Source organism: Oryctolagus cuniculus, chromosome 6 (assembly GCF_051225735.1).
Source record: "Oryctolagus cuniculus isolate XC-2025 breed Fujian yellow rabbit chromosome 6, ASM5122573v1, whole genome shotgun sequence".
Classification (NCBI taxonomy): domain Eukaryota; kingdom Metazoa; phylum Chordata; class Mammalia; order Lagomorpha; family Leporidae; genus Oryctolagus; species Oryctolagus cuniculus.
The window spans coordinates 131,296,019-131,308,838 of record NC_142872.1 but is presented as its reverse complement, the minus strand read 5'-3'; the positions used below and the strand labels follow the sequence as shown (position 1 = coordinate 131,308,838).

Here is a 12,820-nt window from a genome sequence, read left to right as displayed (position 1 = left end):
GTGTTTCCTTTAAACACACACTTTTCTCAGGACTTTAATAGAGAATTAATTAGCTTGTCTGAAAAATAATTGATCTTGTTACCCTGAGAGGAAAATAGAAATGTGTCCGCACAATTATCTATGGAAGTCAATTTCCTTAGTAAATCTTGAAAAACCAGAAAGGATGCACTTCCTCAAAAAGCACTGATTGTGTGCCAGAATGGATAGAAAACACATATTAGAACAATCATTAAAGGTTGAATTCTCACATTTATTCATGACACTAGAACAATATCTAGAACATCTTTGAAAGTACTTTGATAATTTTCTGAAATTATTACTAGTTTCAGAGTGTAAATCACCTACATGCTTAACTTTTAGATTTTCCAAATAAAAATGTTTAGACAAAATTGTTACTTTTTTTTCCTTTTAGTTGTTTTTATAGGATTCCACATTTCCAAAATGGTTTGGACAAAAACACTGAGGAAATAGCTTAGGACAGTCTTATTCATTTTTTTTAAAAAAAAGGAAAAATAGTCATTATTTATTTATTCTAGAGGCAGAGAGAGACAGAGAAAGGGAGATGCCCACAATGGCTGGTTCAGGACCAAGACAGGATCCAGGAACATGTGGGTGGTAGAAGCCCAACTACTTGAGCCATCATCTGCTATTTCTGAGTCTGCATTAGCAAGGATTTGGAGTTGAGTTGGATAGCAAGCTGACGTGGGGTGCAGCCATCTTAACTGATAGGGTAAATGCCCCACATCCTCTTCCCTTCATTTCCTCCACAGTAATATTTTAAGTCATTTAAGAGAAACAGAAAGTAAAGACAATGGACACATTAAAGCAGGAATTCATTGAAGCCTTGCTTAAGAAATAAGTGGGCGTGGTCATTTGGTGTAGTGGTTAAGATGTCACCTGAGACACACACTTCCAATATTGGAATGACTGGGTTTACAGTCCTGGCTACGCTTTTGATGCCAGCACCTTGGGAGACAGCAGGTGACAGCCCAAGTAACTGAGTCCCTGACATGCATGTGGGATACCTATATTGAGTTCCTGGTCCCTGGCTTTGGCCTGTTGCAGCTGAGGCAGCTGCAGGCATTTCGGGAGTGAACCAGTGGATAGAAGATTTCTGTCTCTGTCTCTCTACCTATCCAATAAAATGAAAATAAAGAGAGAAAAACATAGACTTTATTGAATAATTACATTTGTAATGATGTGTAAGGTATATGACAGGCAACATATTATGAAACTGTTGCTTAATTTGGCCTAAGTTTCTTAAGTTAATAACTATCTTTAAATCTGGAGATTCAATCATGATCTTTTTATATTTCCTAAAATTTTTATTAATTATTTTTTAATTTTAAGTCAGAGCAACAGAGAAAGGGACAGAGATCTTCCATCTTCTTATTTTCACTTCTCTACATTTATGTCACCTCCACTTAAAAGCTAAAATATTAGACATTCCTTTTCATGTTTCTATTACCACTTATTCTGAAAAACAAAATCAACTGTATAAAGCATAATCAGCTAAAACATTTTACAATGTTTAAAAACTGTCTATTATGGAGTATATATCTATCTGAATCTGATCAACAAAGATGAAATATTCATAAAAATTCCATGTTCGTGGTCAAAACTTTAAATTCAAGGATTATGCTTTCTTTCTCCTTTCTTTGCACATTATCCCTATCATCTCAAGAACTTGAAATATACAAGGAAGAATTCATTAAATTAAGACAAACACATATCCTCATTTTTTCTTTAACTGTATTAGTTACTGAAGATGAACCTATGAAAATGTACCTAGAATTATTTAATATGTAACAGATGGTTTTATAAACAGATGACTTAATAGTAAATAACATATTAGTGCTTAGGTATCACACTCTCAAGCTAATTCAGAATGTACAGATTGTGGAACTATCAACATTCATTTCTGAGTTTTTTTTATGAAAATGTCTTTCATCTTTGTACAATCTTTTTATTACTACATGGGAATCAGGCCTTGCATAGAAACATCTTCAAAGACATAACATAGCTAACAAATCTATTGCAATATCCAAAATAAATCTGTGAGAAAATGCCTCTCAGTGTATATATATTCATATGTGGTGATGCAATTATTTAATTCTTAGGATTTCTTTTACCTGAAGATAAACTGTTTAATTTCTGTTGGATAAGAGTTTTCAGTATGTTCCAATCATATTGATATGTCACAGTTTATGATTTGATAGAAATTAGGAAAAAATATTTCAATCCCTCAAACACCTATAATTTTCTACATAAATATGATGTATATGTAATTTGCTTGATTTTACATACTAAAACAGTCATGTCACATTTTATTAAAAGATACAAGAGGAATCATGAAAATCTCTGAATCCCTTTTTAAAAAGTAATTCATTCTTTTGCCATCGACATAGTTCATTTGAAAAGAGTTTGGACTCAAACAGTGACCCCTTATCTATACCTGTGGATTTACACACAGGTCCATCAAAATGGGTTAAAAACTACAAACTTAGGGTAAATCATAAAATGATATTAAAATATGTCAAAAATTTCTGAAGTGTCTTTCAATATGCATTAAAATTTTAAGCTGATCAAGAATACTTTTATGGGCTCTTAAAGAAGGCCACAACAAAACCAGTAATTGTTTAGGGTGTCATGTCCAGTATTTTTCAGTTTTATCTGACAAACAGGAAAACTCCAGTGCTCTTTCCTGCTTATCAAAATCTATTTCAATATTTGGAAAAACCTTTTCTGCTGCTGAAGTAGTTAAAAAAATCAGTTATTCACAACACTGTTTACAGAAAACCACAAATATAGTGCAAATAATTACCAGTTACATACTACCAAGGCTACAGAGGTCAATGACAGGAACAGAAATCAAATATTGAATAAATTAAATGAATATTTAACTTTCATGTTGTGTATATTTTAAATGCTTTCAATGATCAATAAATCTTATGAAATAGAAGAAACATTATTGCACTAAACATAAGTATATTAGTTTTTAGCCTTAATTCTGTCTGATAACTAGCAGAAATGGTCTTGAATAAGTTATATATTTCCTAAGTCTTTGTTTAGTCCTTGCTTAAACAGGGATTTTTAATCAGCTGTCATGTAGTCAGGTATTTTCTAACTAACAATCCATGATACCACAATTTTCTTTCCCCTGATGTGATATATTATCAGAGGTAGAAAGGGTTTATAGATCAAAGACCCGAGTCCTATAACTAACTTATCATAAAATGAATGTTCAACCTGAAAATATTAGAGTCTGAAATAAAAGGACCAAGCTCAATTTATATTTGATGTGTTTATTCATTACTTATGCCTCCATTCATTCATTTATTCATTTATTCCACAAATATTTATTTGTTATCTACTAAGTATGAGAAACTGAGTTTAGCCTAAGCCTAAAGCAACAAACAAAACAAGTCTGAACCTTGGTAATTGTAAGGCATCGAATCCATATGATTTGGGAAGTAAAAGGTAGAGAACTCAGTGCTTGTCTGGACTTTCGGGGTTACAGAAGGGAAAATGCAAGAATGAGATTTAGCTTGGGAATCCAGACCAATAGCCATGTATCTACTGAAAGAGGAGACACAGGGGAAAAAACGATTTACAAGTGAGGTGAGGAATTATAGTTTGGAAATTTTGACAAAGTCAAAGAACAAGCGGTGAGTTTAGGTTACTAGGTACAGACATGGGGCTTGAGTAGAGTGATAAATTTTGACATTTCTTCGGTAATTCAAAATAGTCTGGATTAGTAATATAAGCCACAGGATTGTTGATCTAGGGAAGTGCATGATGGCAAAATAAGACCTAGGACAAAGTTGTGAGGGTCCTCAAAAAGCAGAGTGATGGAGGAACAGGCACAGAACTTAGCAGAAGTGGCAGGCCAGAGTCATAAAAATTGGTTACAGCACAGAAGCCAAGGGATCAATTGAGAATTTGAAAGATAAGTGATCAATCAAGGACTCTGAAAGTTTATGAAAGAACATAATAGAAAGATTTCTTGTAATGAGATATTCACAGGAATCTGGAGTCAAAGGAATCTGTAAAATTAAAGGCCATAAAACAGGCTGGAATATGTCCAAAATTGAATGAGAGCAGAAAAACCAAAGCCATGTGATCTTGAATAAGTTACTTAATTATTTCAAATTCAGTTTCTTCACACGTAATAGAAATCACAGTATTTTTCTCAAATGATGCTGTGAGTATTAATTCAAAGAATATATGCAAAGTACCTATAAATATTTACTACTTCACCAAAAAAGAAAGTGAAACATCCCACAAGGACATGCACATGCATTCTTCATCACACCCAATTGTTTACTGACCACTATCTGTGATCATTTTTTCCTTCTTTGTCACCTTCTTATCCAAATCATTCCCCACATATTAATTTACACTGATTTATCTTCCTTTCCAATATCACTTAATTAGTATTTAGCATTTCCCCAGTTTTTATCAACTCAGATCTAGATGACCAACTACACTCACATCACTCTCCATCACCAAATCAAACTACAAATCTCTGCCAATATAAACTTACTAAGACTCCACTTTAATCATGCCATACATTTTGAAAGTTCCTTCACATAATCCTTTTGGCATCAAAAATTGAAAATCTTTGCCTGAAATTTAATCCCATCCTAATGTTACTCCAGTGTCTATTGCTCTCCCCGTTGCGTTCTCCCCTCCAATCAGAAAATATCTTCTCAACATATATTTTTCTTTTCAGCTCTCACATCTTTCTGAGAATTGTTCTTGCTATTTGGCAGACATGTTCCTCCTGCCTGTCTTAATACTCCTTGTTAAATGTTGTAAGATCAAGCTCTAAGTTACTTTCCTTCAAGAAATTTCTCTAAATTTGAGACCAAACTGAGTTCTCATCACCTAATATTCCACTTAATTTATAGGACAATCTCATTCCATTGTGCATTACTCCTCACTAGTTTCTCTGTATTAACTACCCCAACAAGAAAAAATATCGTCTATAGATTTTTTTTAAAAAATGTGTGCTTATTCTCTATTGAAAACAGCTGAATGGATGAAGATTTTGATAATATCATTATCTCCATTTTAGTATCATTACAGTTGATTTTAGAGACAAAAGAAAGTTTTCCTCATGTGTCTTTTCTTTGTATTGTAGCATTCATACAGTTCATTTGTTCATTTGTCCAACATTCTAGCCTTTGCCTCATCTACATCTACTTCACCTTTTACTATATTACCTCATCTGTGAAATATGGAGAAGGATGAAAAATAAAGATTTCTCTGTCTAACTCATGTTTTTGTAGCTATTCTTCAAAAAGAAGCTTCACTTTGACCATGCTGGTTAAGTTCACAGAAAATATTTGAGACACATAAGATGGACTAATCAATTTTTGCAAAAGATAATATTGTTAGTGCTGAGGGCTGTTTCTCTTATCTTCTTGATAATACATACTTCTAAAAGTCTGTGATTACTCAGACTTATGTTAGCTTTGCTTTACAAAAAAAATTGTAAGTCAAAATCACTAGCAAACATCCAGCAGGTTTTTTTTAAAACATCAACTCAGCTTTTGACCCAAATAAAAGAAATGCACTGATAGAAAATATATTTATAAGCATCACTGATGCCCTCACATTTCTTTTTTCATTGAAGGTTCTATTGAGACACTGATTTCTTTCTTTTTAATAGGATCCTTTCTAAGATTGTAAAGCATATGTAAATAGTAGCACACCAAAAGATGACAGACAAGAAATAGGCCTTTTTGCTTAGTTATCAGCAATCATGCTTCAACTGAATTCAGCATTGAGTTGACGGCATAAACATATATGGTGTTTACAGAACATCTCTTAACTCTAAGCTCAGATTTCATAGTAGACATGGTTGCAAGTAAATGAGATGACAGAAGATCAAATTTCACTTGCTGAAAATGAAATTCCGATTGGTTTGAACTTGGTTTTAAATATATAACCAAATTTCAAAGCAGACCACATGAATTAACTCATAATATTTATCGGGCCTTACTATAGCAGAAGGCTATAGCGTCAGAACCCATATTTATATTTTCTTCATGGTTGGAAAACATTATACATCATGGTATCAAACATGGACAGCCCTGAAGTCATGCTGAGTTCAAAAAGCGCTCAAAGATTCTAAAACTCTCAAAACATTTTCAAAGTCAGCCAAGGTGGCCAAAGTATGGCAGAGCTCTTGCTATTTTATGGTTTAACCATTTGACAGCTGCCTGCCAGATACACAGGAGGTTTAGACCATTTCACTACAGAGTTTCTGCACAGCCAGACCCTGATCTTGCCACTACATGTGTCTCCTCAGGCTTTAGCAACCGCATGCTTCATCTGCATTTTAAGACAAATAGCACTATTTATATTATGCTATATTGATCCTTATCTAAGCACAGTTTGGCTCAATAAATGAGAATCCTTGGTTGGTGGTTACAAATTCCCTTCTATGGGTACCTTTTCTAATTTTCCTTCTCAATTTTTGAGTCATACAGTCACCACACACACTAAACTACAGTTTTGAACATAAACTTGAAATACGACATTCTCTATTCAAGTACTCCGGTCAAACCCTGATAAATCAGGCTGGCCATGCAGTGATCTTATCCCTTCCGACTCTTTAATAAATCGAACCTTGTAAGTTCCTACTGTTGGAAGTTGTCACTAAATGAAATTGTGACCTTATCCGGCGCATGAACTTATCCTGCTGACAACTACATTTATTGTGTGGATAAGAAAGGGGAAAAAAAAAAAAAAGAAAAAAAAAAGAATACAGAAAAAAACCGAGATATTTGATAATTCTGATCTTAGCCATATGTAACTCTAACAGATGGGATCTTTTTGATGTTCCATTAATGATTTGCCAAGGATGAGTCTCTACTTAGAGAAAAATGCTCACCCTAGGTAAGTGCTGGGGGCACTGCAGATGGCATTAAAAGTGCATGAAGAGGTACTGGGTGACAGCAGTGAATCAGAAGCTATTAGTCTAACACAAAGAGCCCTGAATTAGCTTGTAATTGCACTGGAAAAGATAACATAATGGTGGTGGCAAAATAGAAACATTCCCTTTCCACGTGATGCATTCAGTACCTAAAAACTCTAAAACAAGACACCAGAATTGTCTAAAACCTAGAGCAAGTTAAATCACCACATTTCTTAAGAATGTAAAATGCTTCCTGTGCCTACAATTTCTAAAATGTCACAGAAATGAATGTTGTTTAGGAAGCAAATTTATAAGGATAAACTATCATATACTGGTATTACAATCTTAGGGACCTTTTATACCGTTATTCTGATTGGCTTTAAGGACTGATTCTGAGGTTGGATATTCTATGGTAAGACTCACTGGGATCTGTCAATTACCATCTTCAAAGATACAGAACAGACCAGACAAAACGTGTATGTAGTAGCAGTATTATTGGTAATGGGGTAGAAAATTTTAGGTATTTATAAAAGCAATACTATGGTGTGAAATAACAATAAATCTTCACATTCACATACACATGCAAAATAAATTTTATATACAGAGAGCAGGTTCAAGACTGAGAAAAAGGACTTGCCATACTTTGCTCTTTTTCTATGATCCATTTATATGAACAAAGAAACAGGACAAAACAGTTCATCCCAGATGTCTGAAAATATTCACCTGGATGTGCCCAGCTCACACAAATATTTGGAAAAATCAAAGAAAGCAGGAGCTGCAGTCATTGGATATCGTTCAGCTGCTGCAAGGGGGAGGGGAGTTGACAGTGTTGCTCAGGAAACCTGGCACAGTGTGCATCTTTGCTGGCAAGGCCTCTCTGACCTTCCAGACACCACTCCATGTCACAGACTGACCCAGTGCCATTTCCTGATCCAAATCTTGAGAAGCATGGGGAGGTTATGTTTCAGAGCTATGTGGTTAGTGGGAAACCATCCTGGAAGTAAGAGGCCTTGACTAGTAGACACAGGAAACAGCAGTGTGGGAGCAGCAGCAGAAAGTCAGTGTCCCAGCAGGAGGGACATACAAAGGTCAGGACATGCAGAGAACTGGTCAGAGAAGCTGAGATTTCCTTTTAGAAGAGAGACTCTGAAGGAGAAACTTGAGATAAAAACCAACCATAGCTCCTATCTGAGAGGAATAATTTTTAGCGAACATTTAGGATGAAGCATCAAGAAACCTCATGATATTTAAGGTTCAAAACTGTAATCAACAGTATTTATTTATTCGACATGTGGCCTGTTAAATCTGCATGCTTTCTCACAGGTTATAGTCATTATTTCAAGAGCATAAAGTTCACTTACAATAGAACTTAACACAAGTCATCATTGGTACTGGTAAGTATTATATATTGTCATTAAATATGTATTATATATATATATATATATATGAGATACACACATGAGGTATCCAAACAGTTTTGTCAAGGGACTGACATTGTGGTGAAGTGGGTTAGACTACCACTTTTGACACCAGCATCCCAAATGATTTCTGGTTCCAGTCTCAACTGCTCTGCTTGTGATTCCGCTTCTTGCTAATGCTCCTGGGAAGACTGTAAAAGATGGCTCAAGTAGTCAAACCCCTGCCACTCATGGGGGAGTCCAGCATGGCTGCTCTCCAAGCTTTGGAATGGCCCAGTGTGTGTCTGTTGTGACCATTTGGGAGTGAGCCATAAGATGAACAATCTCTCATCTCTCTTTGTCTCTCTGTCTCCTGTGTCTCCTTCTCCCTCTTTCTGCCTCTCTGTTGCTCTACCTTTCATAAAAAAGCTATGCAAAGGTTTCAGGATTTTTTTTTTTGCACCAAAATAATATTTTTTAATTTTACATTCCATTAAGTATTTTAGTACTTGTATACTGACTTACTAGATACTGCTTTAGCTTAACACCTATAATAAATTGAGATATAGTCTTTTTTTTTAATATGGTGAAATGGTTAGATGGAATGTAAGGCAAATATACTGACAAGCTTTGACAGATAAAAATCTTTAAATATTGACTGTAATTAGGATGAAATTTTTCAAAGGAAAAGGTCTACAAGAATTTCCTTTTGGAACTGGGGAGGTGAGTTTTGGATTGCCATTTTAGAGACCCAAAGGATGGCAGAATTACTTGACTAAAGAACAAAAAAATGTGGAAAAAATGACTGCAATAATTTCAATCCAGGAAGCAATAAACTTTGAAGTACTCTCAGTGAATAATAAAAATGGACAGATGACGAGTCTAAAATATTGTTCTTTTAGAGAGTTTTCAATGTTTCTTCAGAGAACAAGTATAGCAAGTATGTTTTTTGAAGAAAAAAAAATTGAAAAACAGAGTGACAAATAGAATCATAAAGGTGCCAAAAATTTAACGTGTCACCAATGAATATACGTGAGTTCTTGTCTAATACCATTACCAGTATACTACATAGTCCAGAGAAAGATAAAGGCCGTACTACTGGCACTAAATTGCTTATTTCTAAAAATTGAACTTCCATTGTCAAAAATACTATTAATTTCAGAAGGTGTTCATAAAACACAATTCCTAAAGATCATGTATTGTATTTGTATTTGCATGTATTTGTAATTCAGGAGTATTTTATATCTTCCCAGTTGTATGATTCCTAAGTCACACATAACTGACAATGCGAGCTTTGTCACCACAGGCTCCTTGGCACTCTTTTTCAGAGGTGTAGTGCATAGTCAGTCTCGCTGTATTTCCAACCCCTTAGCTGTCTGATTTACCTCTCCAAACACCCAACATTAGTGTCATATTTCAACTGTGCACTCTTTTGATGAACAAGTCATTGATTCACGTAGCCTCTCTTGCTGGAAGTGCAAAGGTGATCTGTCCTTTTTAATTCTCACAGCATGTCATCTGTAACTCTAACATTTTCCTATCATTTTCTTCCTTATAATAGTGATTTGTATATGCTTTCTATCTCTTTACCTGCAACTTCCTAGCTAGTTCCACAATACTTTGCACCTCATAGGGTTGTAAAAACTAAATTGACTAGCTAGAATTTTCTATCAAATTTATTGTGCTAGGGCTCAAAGCTATAGTGACTTAAAAATTTAAGTTGCAAAATTAGTACTGATACTAGAAATCTAAACCTGGTTTTCTTATCCTCTCATAATTTATCAGAAAGCCTCTTTTAAAAAAAATTGAACAACTTAACCATGTGGAAGGATTGACCTCAAGCCCTAGTATCATATCAGCAGCCATTAGAGTGGATTCATTTTTAAGATTAGCTGTCAGTCAATTCGGAAAGCAGCACATGCCTGCCTGCAGGACGGGGCCACAGGGTGGGTTTTGAGGTAGGCAAGGTGGTGGGAAAGATTAAACAAACAAAACACTGGGAAAGCATCACGGGGGAACAGCCACATTATCAAGTCGACAATAAACTTTTACATCTCTGCCTCAGAAATTTCAGAAAGAAGGATGTAAGATACAGTGTTCAAACTATGTAGTTCCCCCACTTCTTACATTGATGATTATTCTGCAGAGAAACTGATTAAATGTATCTTGTCATTATCAGCCTAAGAAGTGATAAATTCATAATCTTTTCTTCCCAAGAATGCAAAAGGTAAAAGATATTTGAATATACCAAAATGTCTCCTAATTTTTTTATCTCCATTGACAGTATTTTCTTCAGAGATGACTTTTTAATGTGAAATTATATAAAACTACTGCACACTTGCAGGGGAAGTCCCTTCTCTAACTTGTCTTACATTTAACACACCCAGTCTGTTCAGTACATGTATGTCCAACATATGTGTTATTCTTCCTTTCTCTTCCCCTTTCCTTTTCTTCTACTTTCCTTCTTTCTTCACCTTTTCAACTTGAAGATGGAGTAGAGAAATGTCAGATGAAAAAGAGAAAGAAGGGAGTGAGGGGACAGGACATGAAGGAAATGGGAGGGAGAAAGCAAAGGAAGGAAGGAAGGCAGGCAGGGAGGGAGGAGGGGGAAGGGAGGCAGGGAGGCAGGCAGTCACTACTCATGAATATGATCTCCATAAACTCAGCACTAGCTGCTTAGATCTAAGATTTGATGCTTTCCTCTGCATCAGAAACATTTATTTTCCCACATTCACTCAGAGAATCTTTACCCATGTTGACTCAGGTCATGACACACAGAGCTATAGCTACTTAGTGGTGGCAAGATAATTATGGTCCAAAACAAGATTCTGGTGAAGGTAAAAGGAAAATAAAATCTCCTAAGACAAGCTGGGGTAATCAGGATGGTATCCCAAAGGGAGGGCTCGCACAGGACTAGGGCAGTCTAGAACATCCCTCCCCTTTAATAAGTCAGAAACAATCCCTTTAAAATCTGAGCACACTGCAATAATAACAGGAGCATTTAAACATGCATGTTACATTGTAAGCTAAATTATATGAGTGAGAAAGCATTGCCTTAAAATAAAGTTACTGCAAATTAAGATAGAACAAATGGCTGGAATTTAATGTAAAAAGCAGTTTCAATAGCATAGAAATCATAACTGATCTAATAGTTTCTATCATTGAGTACTGAAAATAGGTTAATTTTAGCTAAAAATGGTATTTCTAAAAATTGCCAGAAAATATCCTATACGGTTCCTTAAATTTAAATATGGCTCTCTTCTAACACATTGTTACTATGACAAAAATTCACTTTGCTACTTCTTGATAATTTCACATGAACTGCTGAAATTGAGATAATAATCCTGGAAGCTATCACTTTAAGCAGTCAAGACCAGAGAAGTGAGCTCACCAACAAATATATCTATCATGGCCTTCCAGTTCACAGTGCTTGAAGATAGAAGAGTCCCTTTTCTCACTGATTCCCATGACTGGCTAGTTGAAGTTCTACTGAATTCAGTCAGAACTTGGGGTGTGATGCTTGCCATCAGAATCAGGCACTAGAAGCGGCCATAATTATCTAAATTAGCTGTATAATGCCAGGAGTCAACAGCTATTCAAAAAAATACTCTATATCTTTAACATCATTATTATACTCACATAAACAAAATTGTATTAATTTTAAAGGATATTTTAAAACTCTGCTATGTAAACAAATAGATATTACCTACAGATATCAAAAGTTTCAGAAGTAAATATCAGTAGCTAAAAAGTATGTTTGGAATAAAATGTACCTGTCAAATATGAAGACTTTTAAACTTTATTTTAGTAGGAAGGGAGTTGGAGAGAGAGAGAGAGAGAGAGAGAGAGAGAGAGAGAGAGAGAAAGAAATATATGAGTTCCCATCTGCTGATTCACTACCCAAAAGCTCAAAAGCTAGGAACCCAATCCAGGTCTCACATGTGGGTAGCAGGGACCCAACCACTTGAGCCACCACCACTGCCTTCCAGGGCGTGTATTAGGGATTTTGACTTGAATCAGGTGTTCTGATATGGGAATACTGGCTTCACAAGCTAGTATTAATGTGCTTACTTTTAAAAGTAATGCTAACTCATCATAAGCTCTCAATAGAACACTTACAACACATTTCCACTGTAGATGCACTGACTTTTTAAAACCATAGACAGTAAACAGAACTCTTTAAGATCACTCTGATTCTTTGTACTGTTATCTAAAACAGAATTAAAGCATAACAGGTACAGCAATATTAAATTTATTATGCACAATTCTTAGCGAGAGTCAAAATATGGGCAGGAATTTGGTGCAGTAATTAAGATGCTACTTGGGACTCCCATGTCCCTTATCAGAATTCCTGGTTCAAGTTCCACTCTAATCCAGCTTTCCTACTAATACATACCCTGGGAAGGCAGCAGATAACCATTCAAGAATTTCAGATCCTGCCACTGAGGTGGGAAATTTAAGATCAAGTTACTGCCTCCTGGTTATTAGTCCAGTG

At 35.2% G+C, this 12,820-nt stretch overlaps 1 protein-coding gene across 3 annotated transcripts in view; it reads right to left on the bottom strand.

The window, feature by feature from the left end:
- The window catches only part of ZFPM2 (zinc finger protein, FOG family member 2), a 501,208-nt gene that overhangs the window by 252,766 nt on the left and 235,622 nt on the right, over nucleotides 1–12,820 (bottom strand). The gene's annotated exons all lie outside the window — the stretch shown is intronic.